Source organism: Oncorhynchus nerka, linkage group LG18 (assembly GCF_034236695.1).
Source record: "Oncorhynchus nerka isolate Pitt River linkage group LG18, Oner_Uvic_2.0, whole genome shotgun sequence".
In the NCBI taxonomy this organism is placed as follows: Eukaryota; Metazoa; Chordata; class Actinopteri; order Salmoniformes; family Salmonidae; genus Oncorhynchus; species Oncorhynchus nerka.
In genome coordinates this window covers 61410333-61431680 of record NC_088413.1, presented here as the reverse complement: position 1 = coordinate 61431680, position 21348 = coordinate 61410333, and the positions used below count along the sequence as shown (strand labels likewise).

At 41.4% G+C, this 21348-nt stretch overlaps 1 pseudogene; it reads left to right on the top strand.

The window, feature by feature from the left end:
• The first annotated feature begins 252 nt into the window (after positions 1-252).
• On the top strand, positions 253-15837 carry LOC115146498 (1-phosphatidylinositol 4,5-bisphosphate phosphodiesterase beta-2-like; annotated as a pseudogene).
• The last annotated feature ends 5511 nt before the right edge of the window (positions 15838-21348 follow it).

Sequence of the window (21348 nt, the reverse complement as noted above, 5' to 3'; positions counted from 1 at the left end):
TGTACAGTATGGCAGTCTATATTTGGGTACTGATTGTTATGTGAGGTATGCAGTGACATTTGCTTAAATCTTGTAAAGCATGTGTCTGGGAAGAGGAAAAACGTCAACAGACTTAATTATTGCTAAGGTCCATAAGGTCAGTCATTTATTTGCTAGTGGCCAGGAGTGATCAAAATAAAATCTAATTGAAAATGGAAGGGGGGTCACCTCCACCAGTCACACAACAGGAGAGGAACAACAGGAACCAACACAATGGACAAGAGACGGTATACCCTGGAGCCACCAGAGGTCAAACGCTACTTGGTCAAAGGAGGTGGGTTTACCAAATGGTCAGAGGTGAGTCGGCTATTCTTATAAGTGCAGCATATTCCTGGAGGAAATCTGCAGTTGAAAACAAGTTAATTAGTTCACTTTGAACGAGAATCAGAGAAAGCTCTTTCTGAAAAACATAATATGACATTTACAAGACTCCATTAATGTAAAACATCCATTGCAATTTACAAAATGTTGCCTCTATAAATAATACAACTTGTTTGTCTTCAATACCAATAGCCATAGTTCTGTGGCAAAGTCATTTGTGTAGAAGTTTGCAATATCTCAAAATGTAATTCTCTAATATCAGGAGTCAACCAAGACTGTGCCTGTTGTAAGGGGTGTGTAACAGGTGGCAGTGAAGTCAAACGCAGGAGAGCAGAACGAGGTAATAGCCGGAGCAGTTTATTTCAAAATCAACAGCATACAGAAAATAACCATCATGGGTACAAAACCCGACACGCACCAGTAACCAATGTGCACAAGCACTTACAAACAAACAATTCCACAAAAAGACATGGGTGGAACAGATGGTTAAATACACAACACAAAATGAGGGAAATGAGAACCAGGTGTGGAGAAAAACAAGACAAAACAAATGGAAAATGAAAAGTGGATCGACAATGGCTAGAAGACCGGTGACGCCGAGCGCCGAGCGCCGCCCGAACAAGGAGAGGAACCGACTTTGGTGGAATTCGTGACACCTGTCACCATGAAGATGGACCCTAAGGGCTAGTACAACCAGAAATGACTTGGAAATAATTGATTTACAGTGAGTAAATATTGTCACATTATATTATCTGCCTGGTTGTTTAGTTGAACAGTTTAGATCCTGAATCCAGACCAATAGAAACGTGTCCTGGCAGCTGTGCTGGCTGCTTCAGACTCCACAGCTCTGGAATGGGGTCCGTCAGGATTTGGGATGACTCAGCGCCGCAACCACTGTTACCACAATATATGTTAACAGAGTTGTGAGATGGTTCAAAACTCTGCATTACGCGTTACAGTCCCAGCAGCCTCGTGAATTGTATTGATCACAGCTTATGTGGGTTTTACCAGCCTGTTACCAGCCTGTTGCACTGCACAACGTTCACTGGGCTGACAGCTGCTTCCTTCTCTCTCTCTCTCTCTCTCTCTCTCTCTACTGTAGTGCTCTCTCTTTTGCTCTTTTGCTTTCTACCTCTCTCCGTCTCGCTCCTCTCACAACACCTTCTGTTCTGCAGTACATCAGTCTGTTAACCACTTGTTCCGTACAGAGGATTCAGGCAAGTAGTAGAACACATAATTCAATTTACTATGGGTGCTGCAGATGCCTATCTGTTCATGCAATCATAAAATAATAATTGTTCTATCATAGTCATTGGCTTGTGGATTTATAATTCCCCATTTCTAGTAGACAGAGCTCCTGGATGTTGAGAACATATCAGGAAAATATGCAAAACTTTCTAAAGTGAGTACCATTGTCTAAGATGTGCACAGCCTCCACTGCTGTGTGTTCCACTCAATAAAGCCAGTCTTTATCTGCTTTCCTGTCAAAGCCTCTAAAGTGCGTGTTGTGTAACTGAGAGGGAATTTGTATTGCAAAAGCAGCAATAAACACAATGCAAATGCACACATACTGGCCACACACAGTGTTGGTGATGTGATTGCAGCTAAAGCGAGAGAGCCCAGATTTGTGATTTCTGTTTAGCAGATCAAGCTGTAGAGAGATGATTGAGTTTGACAGTTTGAACCTCTCCCACTGCTTGCACCCACCCTGAGCTGTCTCCATGGAGAGTTTCAGTGTGCAGCCATTTACTCCCTACTACTGAGGGAGGTCACAGCTATTCCCTGGGGAATAAACAACATCATCCCTATAACTGGTGTGCCATCGGATGACACTCGATCCTCTGTTCTGCTTTCAAGGGGATCAGTTGCTCCTCTGTAAGCCACGGATACTGTATCAAAACAAACACTTGATCTGTTGAAGATATAGTAGATCCCCAGTTCCTCTGCTGAGCTGCTGCTCTCATCTTTCTCTGCTCTTGTCTGGAGTTTTCTTGCAGTGATTTGCCTGTCTGGTCAGGCTTGAGCTCCCAGGCATCCTGTGTATGGAAGACAGACACCAGGATGTAGTAGAGGATAGTAGAGGATGACAGGGAATACAAGAGAAAGTGTCAAATAATGTACTTTTTTTTTACTGTGTGAAAGAAAGAGATCATAAAAACACAAACTAAATGCTTTGCCTACACAATAATAATCATTGTGATAACATAGGAATTACTTTTGGTCCCTCATCTTTGTTTTATTCATGTCTGTCCGTCCTCATCAACGGCACCCTAAAGTCAGGAATGTGTTCAACCTGCATTTTCCAAACAGTGACTTACCACAGCTTCTTTGCTTACAGGGAGAATGTGATACAGGTAATACACATAACAATCCTTACGTCATGACATCTTTCCCCACAGCAACATGAAATAACCAGAGCTCATTCTACACATACTGTATGTAGCATAACTTAAAATCATTAAGTGTCATAAACATGCATCAATAGGTATGTAAATGTCTAGAGTACATTTGCTTATCAGCATCACCTAACCGCCAACATTGGTTTATATTAGTTGCCAGATTCCAAACTGGCTCTGCAGCACTAACCTTGCCTCAGGTCAACCACTAATATGAGCCTTCATTTCCTCCACAAAGCATCCTCTGTCCTTGCACTCTTTATGAGTTTACGACTACAATATCCAGTTTTAATGAACTCTAATGAAAATAACAATTGGTTCTCTTCCTGAGGCACTGTGACTGATAATTTCTATGCCCTCTAGTGGTCAAAAACGAAACAGTTATTATCATGACAAGTAGTAAATCCAGACAGCAATTTCATGCGGTTGTGGTCTGATGTTATAGAACTGGGCTGCTGATATCCTGTCCATTGCTTACAACCCATCGAGGACCAACGCATTCAGACATGTCTTCATGGAGAAAATGTGAGTGGAAAAGGACCGGTCTCTCTTTATGTTGAATGTAAAAAATAAATGTAAAAAAAATGATGAACCTCTCCATCCTAGGTATGTCCGTATCTCCCCTCAGACCAATAAAGATGTTAAGATCCCTGTCAAAAAGTGAGCCACAGACAATTTTGTTGAATTTGTTGAACATCTCCCACAACAGTTCAACATATTCAATCAATTTAAACTAGATTCATGTGTTGTCTTTATTTTCATCTTCAGTGTTTACAAGATGTTTCTAGCCGATAAGAAGAGGGTGGAGAGTGCCCTGGCTTCAGCACACCTCCCCACAATTCTGAGTTTTGCATCTGTATAGGGCGGCAGGTAGCCTTGTGGTTAAGAGCATTGGGCTGTAACAGAAATGTTGCTGGTTTGAATCCCAGAGCAGACTAGGTGAAAAATCTGTGCTCTGAACAAAGCACTTAAATCTAGTCGCTCTGGAGAAGAGTGTCTACTAAATGACAAACAAATATAGTTCAAGTACTTATAGTCCTTTCTGAATGTGTGTCATGAATGATTTCCAGTGGAATGTAATAATGTGAGAGGTAAATTGTGTGTTCTCTCAGGGTGACACTATGAACTGGACATCTTCCATGAACCTGCTTTCAAGCTCTTCCTGATGAGTCTTTGTCCCTGGCCGGAGATATATGAGATATTCACATCCTAGTAAGTGAAATTGGAAATTGACCGAGCAGTGTGATTCTTACTAATTGGAGAATACAGGCATGAGGCGATGCCAGATGTAATTGTCATTATGTTCCCCTCAACAGTTGCTCGGTTGGAGGGTCCAGCTCATGCAGTGGTTCCCTGGCTTAGGGTTTGGCGTGGTCAACAAGAAGCAGCGTTACCCCCGCCTCACTGAAGAGCTCTTCTCCCATATCGGACCTGACCAGGTGAAGGCCCTCATCGAAAAGTATGAGCCCTGCTCCTCCAACGCCAACAGAAGAGAGATACACATAGATGCAGTCTGATTACTACAGACAGGACAGGAGAACTAACCGATCATCATTGACTGCACTTTATTCCCAATCATTACTGTATTTTCAATCCAGTGTTTTATAGAAGAGAGATGTGTAACACTGCTATGATGTGCATGTGTCTTATTCTACAGGTCAGCTGTTCTATCTGACATCTGTGGTAATACTGGACAAACTGGCCAAGTGTCAGGACATGAGCCAACCGCTGCCACATTGCCTAATCAAGTCCAACACATACCAGACAGGTCAGACGAGAACTGCCTTTAGACCTGATATCACACATTTGAACACGGCTATGATAAACAAGGTTTATAAAAGTCTACCCAGAGCTATAAAAATGGAAAGGCATTTTCTTGTCTGTAAATGTGAGCACAGAGCTAGTAATAGAAGCAATAGAAAGTCTATGGATTAATGATAATTTATACAATCCTTTTTGGGTTATTTCATTAATTAAAATGACTGGAAATCGTACAGACTGTTGCTTATGCCTTTGAGTGTCTCTAGAGTGTAATGGAACATATTTCCCTGTGATCCCTCCACAGTGGGTCAGTTTTCCGGCGTGACGGCGCCGCCAGTGTCTGCTGGCCGGCTGCCGTTGCCTGGAGCTGGACTGCTGGAAGGGAAAACCACTGGATGAAGAACCCATCATCATCCACGGATTCACCATGACAACCGAGATCCTGTCGGGTGTCGGGTGTCAGTCAGTCCTCATCTCTCAGTGCCAGGCAGTGCAGTAGTGCTGTAGTAAACAAATTATTCACCCATTTTCAATGGAATATGCCACCTATGTTGGGGGATTCTAGCCCGTCCTAACACTTACCCTAATGCTATATTGGACCTTAATGCCAGAGAATAGCCCTATTGATCCGATATGGTGTGTGCCAACAAAAACAAAGCATCTAACTAATGTAGACCATTGACCAATTGTCGACCCCTCTTGTAGTCCCCATAAACACATACCTCATTCATTAAGACTCAGACAGACAACAGAGATAGAGTGTTACTAATGATAGAGAGTGTTACAACCGTAGTCCAGACCCCAGTGCCTACAGAAACAGTGTACCAGGAAGTGGCCTCTGCTTTACATCTCACAGTGAAAGCTTTTTTTGAGGCTCTGCCAGCAGGTGTCCATTGAGACACAATACAGAGTGTCATATTGGGCCTGGGCACTGGAGCATGTGTGCAGCACAGCAGCCTCTCCACTCCACTCCACACCACACCACACATCTCATGGCCCCTTCACTCAACACTGCCATTTAAGGGCACCCAGAGCTCCGCTATAACTGGTACACAGACCAAACCAAACGCCTCAGCATAGTTTACTGTCACACACTGATTTCCTCCAGGCTTGATGATGTTTGGCCTGCCTCCAGCTCATTCAGGGAGTGAACGTTATTTATAATAAGGATTACATGGAGAAAATCGGACCTCTTTGAATTGAAAATGGATGGCCCTCTCTTCAGCAAAATATATTTGTAAAAAACAGTTGATCCTCCCTTATACCCAAAATCATAATTAAAAGATAAAGTGGATACAGAGAACATGTCTACCGTTTATCTTCACTTCGTGGACAGACCAGAGCCTGGATATGCAGTACTAAAAACTTTTCTTCATTCTGTAAGCATTACATGGCAACGCAGGAATTTTGATAGCGGGCCATAAACATATTATGCAAATCCACGTTATTTGACACATGTTAGCAGAATATTTTTTAATACCACACAAATCACTGAAATGTCAGGCTAAGAATGAACAGAGAGATAGGCCTATGTGTTCATCTTATCACATTTCTCCAGTGCCACTGTGTCTTGTTTGCATTGAATCTGTCACGCCTGCTCCCGCTCTTCCCCCCTGGCGCTCGAAGGGTGATTTGCTGATGTTAAGTTGGGGCAGGAGTTAGATGAGGGTAACTTTTGCCTCTACAGAAATAGGAATGAGAGATGCAGTTTTTGTTAAAATAATAACCTCATATGATTAAAAACAAACTTTACACAAAGTACATGTTATATATAGAACCAGTTAATCTAGTTGTTGTTGCTGATGGAAAATAATATTCTGCATGATCCCTCTGTCACGACTTCCACCGAAGTCGGTCCCTCTCCTTGTTTGGGCGGCGTTCGCGGTCGACGTCACCGACCTTCTAGCCATCGCCGATCCACTTTTCATTTTCCATTAGTTTTGTCTTTGTCTTACACACCTGGTTTCAATTCCCCAATTACTTGTTCATTATTTAACCCTCTGTTCCCCCATGTCTGTTTGTGAGTAATTGTTTGTATGTAGTATGGTCCATTAATGTGGGCTCTCTTTTTTGTATTGCATTTGTATATGTTGAATAAAGTACGTTTATTGACTCATATCTGCTGTCCTGCGCCTGACTCCTCTACACCAGCTACACACAGACCTCATTACACCCTCTCATTATCCTGTGGACAGAGAAAAACAAGAGCTACCTCATCTCATCTTTTGTGGAGACCAAAGGGGAGAATATGATATCCAAGACTGCAGTGGAGTTTATGGGGTATCCTTTTCTCAACTGCTACTTTAGCCCTGATTGAATTACCCTCAAATACTAAGAAATCATAATTATTTTCTGCCACACATTGTGAATGCAAACTCCCTTAACATGTCAATCCGGGTATAACAGGCAGATGAGAATAATCTACCCTAAAGGAACCAGACTAGTCCAACTACAGCCCACAGCCCTTCTGGAATGTTGGCTGCCAGACTGTGGCGCTCATCTTTCAAACTATGGGTAAAGCTACTGTATAACATCTATCTGGGATTAGGATTTTTTTATTGCTGATAAACTGGTGTAATAACTTATGATTGTTTCCATTATTATTATTAGTCATTATAAGGCACATTTGTAGTTTCTTTATTGATGATAAGTGTTTCTTATATTCACCACTGCAGGTCAGTGTTGACCTGTTGCACACTGCTCTACTGCACATGCAACAAAAATGCAGATCCATCTCACATGAAAATGTTGTGCTGTATGCGTTAGTGAAGAAACATGAATGTGATTTTGAAATGTTCTGAAAATATGTTGTTTTTTCTCCAGATTTCCTAATGCAGCACAACATGTCTTTATTTGAATTCAACAGAAGGACAGGCTACCTCCTCAATCATGACCTCTTCTGCGGTAGTAACAAGAAGTTTGACCCCTACTGTGACAGGATCGACACCATCGTTGACAACACACTGACCATCAAGGCATGTAATTATTATTATTATGTTAACTCCAATCTCAGAGAGAGCAGCAGACATCGGCACTATTCAGTGTTCTTGCTTCAGGCTTTTGTGCCAGGCATTTAAAATATCTCATAAAAAATCTAATGTAGTTATTGGACTGTTTAGTCATTATCAAACCACTCTGGATTATTATCCACGGTTCCACTTTGGAAGAGCTGATGCAGCTGGCTGTTTGTAACTGGGGGCTATTTTCCTCCCACTTGTTTTTCAGAGTAGCATACCCTCAGGCTTTCTCTCGCTCTCATCTCTCTCTTTCTGTGTGTGTGTTCATCTTGGTTGAATATGTCTGTCTGTTTTGTGATAGTCTACTGTAAGTGGACAGTCAATATGTATACAGGTCTGCTGTGTCTGCAGCTCTATTTCTTCTTGGGTCTTTCTATAAATAATGGGGAAATGTGTGACATTGGGATCAAATTTCTAAATGGTTTGAAACGAGAACAAAAATATTTTTATGCAGTTCCACATGTGTACTTAGAGGAATAAAAGTGAATATATTAAAATTGCCTACCTATACAACATCATAGGCCTAGGAATATACATCCTTTAAGCAGACTTTATACAGACATTTGGCAAGTCAATTCAAGGTTTTTTCAGGGACTTTTTCAAGCACTTAATTGTAATCTTCAAGGACCTCAATGTTATACACTTGTATCATTTATATGATTGTACATATAGGGCATAATATAGAACCCTCCCCCCCAAAAAAGCAAGCAAAAAGTGTCAAAAAAAAGTAGGCCATTACCAGTTTAAGAATAAATATTTATTTTTGGTCTTGCCAATGCATTGATATTCAAATTATTATTACATTCTAAAATATGTGAGAATAATGTGGACATTACCTGACTAAATAGATTGGATGCATGCTGATTGTTTTGTAGCCTATGTGGCCGACACAGAGACACATAATAAAGCCATGAATAGCGATAGAATTCATCTCACCATTTGAATCTCACCATCTCTGTTTTTATAATGAGAAAGTGACCAAAACCAGGTTATTTTTTATATTTTTTAGAGGAATGATTTTTATGGAAAGCCAAGTTGAAGCCAGCATTAGATGTTGTCGTCCCCGTAATAACCGAATGTGGTTTTACCGCAACAGAGTAGCACAATACCCTTCAATTGAAGTGGTGCGAAACAAACGTAAATTCTCACATCTCTCACAAAAATGGATCAAAAATGAAATCACAGATCATTATATGGGAGCATGAGAACTTATAAATTGAGTACAATGATTACAAGAACATTTCAAGCACCAAATTGAGGAAATTTTCATATTTTCAAGGTAGGCCTATTCCAGTAGGCTGCTTACATTTCTGAGCTCCAAGTTCAAGTAGTCGATATAGGTTTTAAGTATCAAGGTCTTTAAGAATTTGATTTTGCAATGCATACATTATTTTAGATTTTTGTGCCCACGAAAACTGTTTTCACCCCATTACATAAAAATACACAAAATGTTACCTAGTTGCACTGCATTTCTGAGATCTCTATACATTAAACTATCCGACAGCTAGATCCAGGATTCTTACAGGGTTCAAGTTCAATGACAAATTTAACTGATTCATACTTAACAACTTGCACTGTCATAAATGCAAGCACAGAAAATAAATGTTTTATGCCACACGGTTGTGGACAAATCAATCAATACAGCAACCATGATAAAGGGTTGAACATAGGTTGTAAATCAACTTTTACATTTGATTGAATCTAGCTATGATCCTCCCTTATATATTAAGGTAATGACATGAAAAAAATGGGGAGATTATTATCAATTATCAGTTGTAACAAGATGTCCAGGGTAGGAAATCCTCAATGTTAACCTAGTTAATAGAAAGACCCTTACCATAGGCCTACATGTGTTTCTAAAGGCATTACAGTCATTTAACTGACTGAGTTAAATAAAGGTAAAAAAAAAAATCCTCAGTGGAGGCTGCTGAGAGGAGGACGGCTCATAATAATGGCTGGAACGGAGCAAATGGAATGGCATCAAACACATGGAAACCATGGAAACCATGTGTTTTATTCCGCTCCAGGCATTACCACAAGCCCGTCTTCCCCAATTAAGGCACCACCAACCTCCTGTGTATCATATATATCCGTTATCATAACTCCATCATAATTCCTTACAGATCTATTCAGGCCCGTTTCTGTCAGACAAGAGTGTGAAGACAGGCGTGTAAGAAGTACCGGACCAAGTTGTATCCCATACCGAACACCATTAACCCAGTGTGGAACGAGGAACCATTTGTTTTTGAGAAGGCATTCGTTCACCTATCATTTCTACAAGCTAACCATTTTGCCTTGTTGAATGCATGTCAGAAGGGTCAAGCTTGTTGTGTGGACAGATCCTGCTGCCTGACATGGCCTCCCTCAGGATCGTGGTTCACGAGGAGGGCGGGAAGTTTCTGGGCCACAGGATCATTCCCACTGAGGCCTTTCAGTCAGGTCTGTATGATAACATGTTGCATTACCTTTCTCTTATACCTGTGAAGTAACACTGCTATTAATGTAGTAAAACCACAGTATTAACATGGTGTTGTTAGTGTTGAGTGATTACAGCTTTACTACACAGATATAAGAGCAACTTCATGTAGCGTTACCTACAGTATTTCTACATGGGTTTAAACTGCACTTCTGCCCAGTCTTCCCGACAATGAGGCTGATTGAAGTAGACCTTGAGTCAGAAGGCTTCTGACTGTGTCTGATTGATTCATGGGGGTTTGAGCCCTGCAGGCTTCCAGCACATCTGTCTGCGCAGCGAGAGCAACATGCCGCTCACTCTGACAGCTCTCTTTGTGTACATCAAGGTCAAAGACTACATCCCTGCTGCTTTTGCAGGTACAGTACACTTACTTTCAGTTTCTATTTTTAGAAAAGGTACAGAATCATTTGTATTCACATTTCAATTTTCACATTGGATGATTGTGTAGGTAGGATAGGTAGAACACCTATAGACGGTGTTTTAAGAGTCATTGATTTGAAATAAAATTTTCACTAGGGGACTGATTTCTTCTGTACTGTCTTGTTCTGCCTCAGATTTCAAAGATGCCTTATTCAACCCAACAAAGAATTCTGAGAAGGCAACAAAGACAACAGAGGTAAATCAATTCCCAGACAGAGCTCATTGAAACACTGAAAATGACATGTTTCACTCCTAAGGTTCTCCTTTCACAACAAAACATTTCCATAGTAAGATGTGAACAGGGCTTGGTTGGTTTTATGGTGTCTTTGTTAGGGATTTGATGGACTTGTGCTCTGTCCCCACATTCATCAGCAGACTACGTCTCCCCCTTTGAGGCGCCCCTTGTCAACATAACACAGACTGTGGGGGAGGAGACTGCATTTGCAGAAACAGGCTGTTTCCTGTTGGATAGGGCCAAAATTTCAATTCACTATACTAAAGATACTAAAGCTTCCTCTCCAGTGAAGTAAGCTGATACTTCTACTAGTACCCAGGATACTCCACCTACTCCTGAAGAGGCCCCTTCAGAGCCTGAACCCAACATGGATTAAATGTCACCCCCAAACACGGTCAGTGTGGAGGATGAACCTGCCCCAATCATTCAGCCATCTGTTGTTAACCTCCACCGAGAGTGTTAAGACGTTTCCAGAGCCTGAGGGCCTCCCTAAGGTTGACCCAGAGGCTGAACCAGCCACAGAGTTGACTCCTGACCCCAAGGTCGTCCCTACCCCTGATCCAGATGTTGAATCCACCACAGGAGGTTGGTGGCACCTTAATTGGGGAGAACGGGCTTGTGGTAATGACTGGAGTGGAGTCAGTTGAATGGTGTTTGATGCCATTCCATTATTTCCGTTCCTGCCATTATTATGAGCCGTTCTCCCCTCAGCAGCCTCCACTGGAATCCACTCCTGTTTCTGACCCTGCTGTGGCTCCTGACCCTCCATCTGAGCCCAGCTCATCTGATCCTGCACCTGAGGACTCCACTCCTGTAGATGCCAATGAAGGTAACACCAGTGACTCTTCTGTGTTGTAAAAAGGAAACACATCAGTGGCGGTTGGTGCATTTAAGATGAGGGAGGATGTTTTTTTTCATGAGCATTGCTGATTCAGAGGGGTTAAATGCAGAAGGTACATTCAGTTGTACAACTGACTAGGTATCCCCCTTTCCCTTATTTATATTACAGCATATTGGATGACTGTCATTCATATTCCATTCACCCAGCTCAATGTAACATCGATAAGTTTAGACAACTACATGATACTCTAATTATCCCTATACCCATCATGAGGTTGCTACAACCTAGCCTATAAATGAAAGTTTACAACATAGGTGTATAGGTTGATAGAAATTTGAGCAATCAAGTTGATTGACCTTGACACGTTCAATACTTCCTTGCACTCTCTTGCCTGCATCTAGCTGATCTAGGGTGTAATCATTAGTCCAACAGTTGCAAACGAGAGTTCAGGTATGTTTATTCTCTTTTCGTTCAGCTTGCTTCCAGTTAATAAACGTTTTTCAACAGAATCGGCAGAATGAATACACCCCTGCTCACACACAAGCACAGTTCACTTTCATACCAACCACATTCAAACAGCATAATCCCTTTGATCGTATAATTCCTCTTACCTGTTCCCTTCGCTTGTGGACTTCAGTTCACAACACATCAGCTGTCTGTGACCTAGCAAAAAAAACTTTCCAAGCCAAACCTTCAAATCCTAACCGCTACATACAGCCTATATCGTTGTCCCCATGTTAGCTAACGCCATAATCAACATAGCAACTAAAACTAAAACGTTAGTAAATCCACTACAATCATGCAGTACGGAGTACAGTCAGCAAGTAGTTTAGCAGTTTCACCGGTGGGTCCCGGTGGAAATAAATTAATAAAACCTGTCACGTGTGCTCCCTCTCCAGCCTCTAGGCTGCTTGTTATGGAACACACCTGTCACCATCATTACGCGCACCTGCACGTCATCAGACTCACCTGGACTCCATCACTTCCCTGATTACCTTCCCTTTTTATGTCACTCCCTTTGGTTCCTTCCCCAGGCGTTATTATTTCTATGTCATGTCTGTGCGTTGTTTGTGTTTCTTATTTTGTATTATTTTGTGTTTATTTATTAAAACACTCACTCCCTCAACTTGCTTCCTGACTCTCAGCATGCATCGTTACAAAACCAAAAGCTTACATTGACTTGGAAGAGTTCCAATGTTGGATAGCCAGCTAGCTACCTTAGCATCCCTCTCTATTTGAGCCGGGTGTTTGAGTAGGCTAAACTAGCTAGCTGCATTCACTAGCTAAGTAAGTGAAAGTAAAAAATACTATGAAATATAGCTCTCTCTGTCTCTCTTTCTTCTCCTTTAAATTATTCTGTTCAAAACTGTTAAACTATTATCTTTTTCTCTCTTCGAGTCAACTACTCACCAACGGTTTATGCACTGCAGTGCTAGCTAGCTGTAGCTTATGCTTTTAGTACTAGATTAATTATCTGATCCTTTAATTGGGTGAACAACATGTCCGTTCATACTGCAAGAGCTGATAGGTTGGAGGACGTCCTAATTACTGTGTAAGCCTATGGAAGGGAGTGAGAACCACGAGCCTCCTAGATTTTGTATTGAAGTCAATGTACCCAGATGAGGCCGGACACTAGCTGTCCTCCAGCTACACCATGGTGCTACCCTACACAGTGCTGTTGATGCTACTGTAGACCTTCATTGTGAAACAGTGTGTTTAATCAATTATTTGGTGATGTGAATATATTTAGTATAGTTTAATCTAAAAAGGATAACTTTTTTAATGTTTCACTATTTTTATTTTCAGGAAATTCACTAAGGAGGATGCTCTAAGGAGCCTCTGAAATTCATATATCATATGTGTCCTCTTTCAGAGCTGTCCACAGTTGCCTGTGAGGACATAAGGGAACTGGAGAAGAAGTTCCAGAAGAAAGTAGAGCAGCTCATCCAGAAATACAGTGACACATTCAAAGCGCTCAAGAAGAACGCCATGAAGAAAAAATATTAATGGAATACACTCCTAGATGTTTTTAAGCCCTCTGTAGTTAAAGTTTTATGACTCAACAACTTCATGTTTTATTTTAATCTCATCCACTAGGGGTGATGGCAGACACACAGAATGTATTCATGTTGTTTTTCTCTTGGCCAGTTAACAAGAATTATATTTAGACTTATAATAATTAGCTTCAGGGAGATTTGGAATATTCCTCAGCTAATGTGTTTTTCTTGGTAGAGCACTTAATGAAGGGATAAAAATATCCTCTAAATGTGCTTGCTAAATGACTAAAATGTCATGTGTAAGATATGTTTTTAACTAGAAACATGTATTGCTTGTGGAAGAAAAATTCTAGGCTTGTACCCGGACGCTTTTGTTGAGTAATAGGACCAGGAGTTTTACCTGACCATTTCCTGGTCAGGTTACATTATCAGGAAAACATCCTGGCCCGAGGATCCTACTTTAAATCAGCATACTGCTCCTAGGATGAAGTAACAGACCTCTATGTGAGGCAGTGATGTGGAGGCCTGATAACGCCCCTGGCGCCGTTGATAGAGCCCTGTGAGTTTACAAAGATCATCCCATATAATTAGAAAATAGATTGGGTATGAACCTTCTTATGATGGGATAAAGGTCAGACATTTTGGTCAGGGAGTTGTTCATACATGGTTTGCCAGCGATGTGATAAGATATTGTGTAAAATAATCAGTCCACAGCCATACACTGGCTGAAATCTGTTGATGATAGGACTTAGAGAATTGATATTGTAACATATAATAGCTCTCACAGCTTTCTAAGAAAACATACACGCTATGGTCTGTTTACATATATTTTAGAGGCTATTTATACAGAAATTTGTAATAAAGTTGTCACTAATTCTATTACTCAATTTATGATATATCACATGCCTTACTTTTATTTTCATGCAGACGTCAAATATGAATTATGCCTATACTGTCATTCATTCCAATTAGACTGGTTTGGAGTTCTCCCTGATCAATATGTCTGCCATTTTCACCCCATTATGGAACATTGAGAGTTTATGGGATAGCCCCTCTAGTAATTTAATAGGATCTCTATGGATCATCCATCCCCCTCTGGGTATTACTGTAGGGATCAGCAGAGACCGTCCCTAGGGAAGAGGGGGATGGAGCAGAAGGGGAGGCTGCAGGTGGATCTCAGAGCTCTGTGGATTGAGCAGTGTGATCAGATGAAGAAGAGGAAGAGGTACAGTGAAGTTCAGACAAACTGCCAGAGTCAATTCGATATTAAGGATATTTTTGATAGTTCTTTGCATAAACATAATGTATCTCTTATTCAAGGATTTCTTTATTGTTTACATTGCATCCATGTACTGGATGAGCAGTTCAGGTAAGGTGTGTTTATTCAAAGCCAATAGTGTGTAATGAACTTACACCTGTGACTATTCACCTGAGCACCCTAACCACTGAGCACCCTAACCATTTCTCACCATACACTGCTCTTGGCTCTGTTTACCATGCCTATCAATTTCCTCTGGACTCACCCAAAACTGTGACTAAATTCCCATGTGCACGGCCCCACCATGCACCTAAACTCATGAGGGAATCTCACCTCATGCCTTCAGCTGATGGCTGGAAGCCAGGCCAGGTGCTCTGTGGCGCTCTTAACATAAGCTCTGGATCTGCATCAGATAGAGGTCAATCAGGTCATTTTCTCTGGGTTGTGACCTCACCGCCCAGGGAACAGACCCCACCCCCCCGGACTGGAACGCCAATCGCGCTAGCGACAGCAGCATGTCATAGTCAGGTCTCAGGCAGTCACAGTCACACGAGTGCGTGCAAGTGCATGGCAAAGGTTGTGTTAGTCGTTTTTATATACAGTTGAAGTCGGAAGTTTACATACACCTTAGCCAAATACATTTAAACTCAGTTTCTCACAATTCCTAATTTTTCACAAGTGTCAGAATAATAGTAGAAAGTGATTTATTTCAGCTTTTATTTATTTCATCACATAGTATTTGGTAGCATTGTGTCACGACTTCCGCCAGAAGTTTGGCTCCTCTCCTTGTTCAGGCAGCGTTCGGCAATCGAAGTCAACAGCTTTCTAGCCATCGCCACTCCATTTTTCATGTGTCCATTGGTCTTGTCTTGTTGTCATACACACCTGGTTTTCATTTCCCCAATCAATCTACTTGTATTTAACCCTCTGTTTTCCATCATGTTTTGTGTGTAATTGTTTTCATGTCTAGTGATGTTCGTTAAGCTCTTTTACTTTATTGTTCTGTTTTTTGAGCGCGTTTGTTTTGTTGTGCTCCCGGTTTGGAACTATAATAAAGTGTGCTTTATTTAAACATACTCTGCTCTCCTGCACCTGACTTCGTCTTCATACACATCTTGACACATTGCCTTTAAATTGTTTAACTTGGGTCAAACGTTTTGGGTAGCCTTCCACAAGCTTCCCACAATAAGTTGGGTGAATTTTGGCCCACCCCTTCTGACAGAGCTGGTGTAACTGGTCAGGTTTGTAGGCCTCCTGGCTCACACACGCCTTTTCAGTTCTGCCCGCAAATTTTCTATGGGATTGAGGTCAGGGATTTGTGATGGCCACTCCAATACCTTGACTTTGTTGTCCTTAAACTATTTTGCCACAACTTTGGAATAATGTTTGGGGTCATTATCCATTTGGAAGACCCATTTGCGACCAAGCTTTAACTTCTTGACTGATGTCTTGAGATGTTGCTTCAATATATCAACATAATTTTCTTCCCTCATGATGCCATCTATTTTGTGAGGTGCACCAGTCCCTCCTACAGCAAAGCACCCCCACAACATGATGCTGCCACTCCCGTGCGTCACTGTTGGGATGGTGTTCTTTGGAATGCAAGCCTCCCTCTTTTTCCTCCAAACAAAACGATGGTCATTGTGGCCAAACAGTTCTATTTGTTTCATCCGACCAGAGGACATTTCTCCAAAAAGTACCGTAGTCTTGCTTTTTTATGGCGGTTTTGGAGCAGTTGCTTCTTCCTTGCTGAGCGGCCTTTCAGGTTGTATCGATATCGGACTCGTTTTACTGTGGATATATATACAGTTGTACCTGTTTCCTCAAGCATCTTCAGAAGGTCCTTTGCTGTTGTTCTGGGATTGATTTACACTTTTTCCACCAAAGTACGTTCATCTCTAGGAGACAGACCGCCTCTCCTTCCTGAGCGGTATGACGGCTGCGAGGTCCCATGGTGTTTATACTTGCGTACTATTGTTTGTGCAGATGAATATGGTACCTTCAGGCGTTTGGAAATTGCTCCCAAGGATGAACCAGACTTGTGGAGGTCTACCATTTGTTTTCTGAGGTCTTGGCTGATTTATTTTGATTTTCCCATGATGTCAAGCAAAGAGTTTGAAGGTAGGCCTTGAAATACATCCACAGGTACACCTCCAATTGACTCAAATGATGTCAATTAGCCTATCAGAAGCTTCTAAAGCCATGAATTCTAAAGTTCTAAAGCCTGGAATTTTCCAAGCTGTTTGAAGGCACAGTCAACTTAGTGTATGTAAACTTCTGACCCACTGGAATCGTGATGCAGTGAATTATAAGTGAAATAATCTGTCTGTAAACAATTGTTGGGAAAATGTCTTGTGTCACGCACAAAGTAGATGTCCTAACCGACTTTCCAAAACTATAGTTTGTTATTAACAAGAAATTTGTTCTGTGCTGGAAAAACGAGTTTTAATGACTCCAACCGAAGTGTATGTAAACTTCCGACTTCAACTGTATATGAAGTTTGACAGCACATACTGCATGTTTATCAGATCTCTAACACAATTCAGTGGAGACTTCTGCTAGGTCTGTTTTGCACTTGGTAGAGCTGACACTCTGCTACTGATACTTCCTGTTGCCTGTTTCCTGTGTGGCTGACAGCGACTTGCCAAGCCGTTGGAGATGTCCACAGAAACACAGATCAGTGAACTCAACGCTCTGGAGAGGTGGGCCAAAACACATCACAGTAGCCTACCTATATGATGCAGGACCTCTAAATATAGATAAGGAACTCATGTGTGTGCCTGTGTGTGTCTGTAGAAATCGCATGTGTGCATGGGTATTAGACAAGGAAATTATTTGATCTTTTACAAAGACAATACCTGAAGTAATAAATGAATCAGCCATCCATGCAGGTTATTCAGGGTCCATGGCCAGCTTATGGTAGCCTGTATTGTGGTGCGTTTTTTTTTGTATGTGTGAGAGAGTGAAATACCGTATATATATATATATATATATATATACAGTGGGGCAAATAATTATTTAGTCAGCCACCAATTGTGCAAGTTCTCCCACTTAAAAAGATGAGAGAGGTCTGTAATTTTCATCATAGGTACACTTCAACTATGACAGACAAAATGAGAGAGAAAAAATCCAGAAAATCACATTGTAGGATTTTTAATGAATTTATTTGCAAATTATGGTGTAAAATAAGTACTTGGTCAATAACAAAAGTTTATCTCAATACTTTGTTATATACCCTTTGTTGTCAATGACAGAGTTCAAACGTTTTCTGTAAGTATTCACAAGGTTTTCACACACTGTTGCTGGTATTTTGGCCCATTCCTCCATGCAGATCTCCTCTAGAGCAGTGATGTTTTGGGGCTGTTGCTGGGCAACACGGACTTTCAACTCCCTCCAAAGATTTTCTATGGGGTTGAGATCTGGAGACTGGCTAGGCCACTCCAGGACCTTGAAATGCTTCTTACGAAGCCACTCCTTCGTTGCCCGGGCGGTGTGTTTGGGATCATTGTCATGCTGAAAGATCCAGCCACGTTTCATCTTCAATGCCCTTGCTGATGGAAAGAGGTTTTCACTCAAAATCTCACGATACATGGCCCCCTTCATTCTTTCCTTTACACGGATCAGTCGTCCTGGTCCCTTTGCAGAAAAACAGCCCCAAAGCATGATGTTTCCACCCCCATGCTTCACAGTAGGTATGGTGTTCTTTGGATGCAACTCAGCATTCTTTGTCCTCCAAACACGACGAGTTGAGTTTTTATCAAAATGTTATATTTTGGTTTCATCTGACCATATGACATTCTCCCAATCTTCTTCTGGATCATCCAAATGCTCTCTAGCAAACTTCAGACGGGCCTGGACATGTACTGGTTTTTGCAGGGGGACACGTCTGGCACTGCAGGATTTGAGTCCCTGGCGGCGTAGTGTGTTACTGATGGTAGACTTTGTTACTTTAGTCCCAGCTCTCTGCAGGTCATTCACTAGGCCCCCCCATTTGGTTCTGGGATTTTTGCTCACCGTCCTTGTGATCATTTTGACCCCATGGGGTGAGATCCGTCGTGGAGCCCCAGATCGAGGGAGATTATCAGTGGTCTTGTATGTCTTCCATTTCCTAATAATTGCTCCCACAGTTGATTTCTTCAAACCAAGCTGCTTACCTATTGCATATTCAGTCTTCTCAGCCTGGTGTAGGTCTACAATTTTGTTTCTGGTGTCCTTTGACAGCTCTTTGGTCTTGGCCATAGTGGAGTTTGGAGTGTGACTGTTTGAGGTTGTGGACAGGTGTCTTTTATACTGATAACAAGTTCAAACAGGTGCCATTAATACAGGTAACGAGTGGAGGACAGAGGAGCCTCTTAAAGAAGCCTCTCACAAGTCTGTGAGAGCCAGAAATCTTGCTTGTACGTACGTACGTACAGTGGGGCAAAAAAGTAATTAGTCAGCCACCAATTGTGCAAGTTCTCCCACTTAAAAAGATGAGAGAGGCCTGTAACAGGTGCCATTAATATAGGCAACGAGTGGAGGACAGAGGAGCCTCTTAAAGAAGAAGTTACAGGTCTGTGAGAGTCAGAGATCTTGCTTGTTTGTAGGTGACCAAATACTTATTTTCCACCATGATTTGCAAATAAATTCATTAAAAATCCTACAATGTGATTTTCTGGATTTATTTTCCTCATTTTGTCTGTCATAGTTGAAGTGTACCGATGATGACAATTACAGGCCTCTCTCATCTTTTTAAGTGGGAGAACTTGCACAATTGGTGGCTGACTAAATACTTTTTTGCCCCACTGTATATACAGTGCCATGCGAAAGTATTTGGCCCCCTTGAACTTTATGACCTTTTGCCACATTTCAGGCTTCAAACATAAAGATATAAAACTGTATTTTTTTGTGAAGAATCAACAACAAGTGGGACACAATCATGAAGTGGAACGACATTTATTGGATATTTCAAACTTTTTTAACAAATCAAAAACTGAAAAATTGGGCGTGCAAAATTATTCAGTCAGGTGCAGGAGAATCTAAGTGTCACATGATCTCAGTATGTATACACCTGTTCTGAAAGGCCTGAGAGTCTGCAAAACCACTAAGCAAGGGGCACCACCAAGCAAGCGGTACCATGAAGACCAAGGAGCTCTCCAAACAGGTCAGGGACAAAGTTGTGGAGAAGTACAGATCAGGGTTGGATTATAAAAAAATATCAGAAACGTCCACGAAGCACCATTAAATCCCTTATTAAAAAATTGAAAGAATATGGCACCCACAATAAACCTGCCAAGAGAGGGCCGCCCACCAAAACTCACGGACCAGGCAAGGAGGGCATTAATCAGAGAGGAAACAAAGAGACCAAAGATAACCCTGAAGGATCTGCAAAGCTCCACAGCGGAGATTGGAATAATTGTCCATAGGCCCACTTTAAGTCGTACACTCCACAGAGCTGGGCTTTACGGAAGAGTAGCCAGAAAAAAGCCATTGCTGAAAGAATAAAAGGTACTCTGGTCAGATGAGACTAGAATTGAGCTTTTTGGCCTTCAAGGAAAATTCTATGTCTGGCACAAACCCAACACCTCTCATCACCTCTATGCCGCTGTACATAGTCTATCGGTAAATAGCCCACCCATTTTTACGCTTGCGTCCCAACTAGAGCTCTGGAAATGCAAATGTGCTACGCTAAATGCTAATAGTATTAGTTAAAACTCAAAAGTTCATTAAAATACACATGCAGGGTATCAAATTAAAGCTACACTCGTTGTGAATCCAGGCAACAAGTCAGATTTTTAAAATGCTTTTCGGCGACAGCATGAGAAGCTATTATCTGATAGCATGCACCAATACACTACAACAGAAAAGCACAGCAGGGGACGTAAACAAAATAATTAGCATTTCGGCGTTACACAAACCGCACAATAAAATAGAAAACAGTCATTACCTTTCACCATCTTCTTTGTTGGCACTCCTAGATGTCCCATAAACACTATTGGGTCTTTATTTCGATTAAATCGGGCCATATAAAGCCAAGATATCGTTATATGTAGACTGTGTGATAAACGAAAAAAACAGCGATTTCACAACGTAACGTCATTTTTTAAAATTAAAAAAGTAGACGATAAACTTTCACAAAACACTTCGAAATACGTTTGTAATGCTACTTTAGGTATTAGTAAACGTTAATAAGCGATAAATTCATCCGTAGGCGATGTACATATCATTAGCTGTCGTCTTGAAAAAATTTCAGGAGAGAGCTCTTCCGGAATGATCTGGGCGGAGACCGGAGGTACGTCGTGCCCCTCTTTCGGTTCAACCAAGAATCAAAGAGGATTAAATTCACAAGATACTCGACTGCATGGGGATGCTGTGGGAGTTGAATGCTCGGTCTTATCTAATTCGGCTCACTGTTAACAATTGCTGGAAGTGGCGCAAGGATATTTATTTCCATTTTCTGTGATCAGGTTTTCCTGCGCTTTCCGATGTAACGCACGTTATGTAATAGCCACAGTCGTGATTTAACCAGTTTTAAAAACGTCCGAGGGTTTCCTATACACACATTCTAACCATATGAACGTACTATATTCCTGGCATGAGTAGCAGGG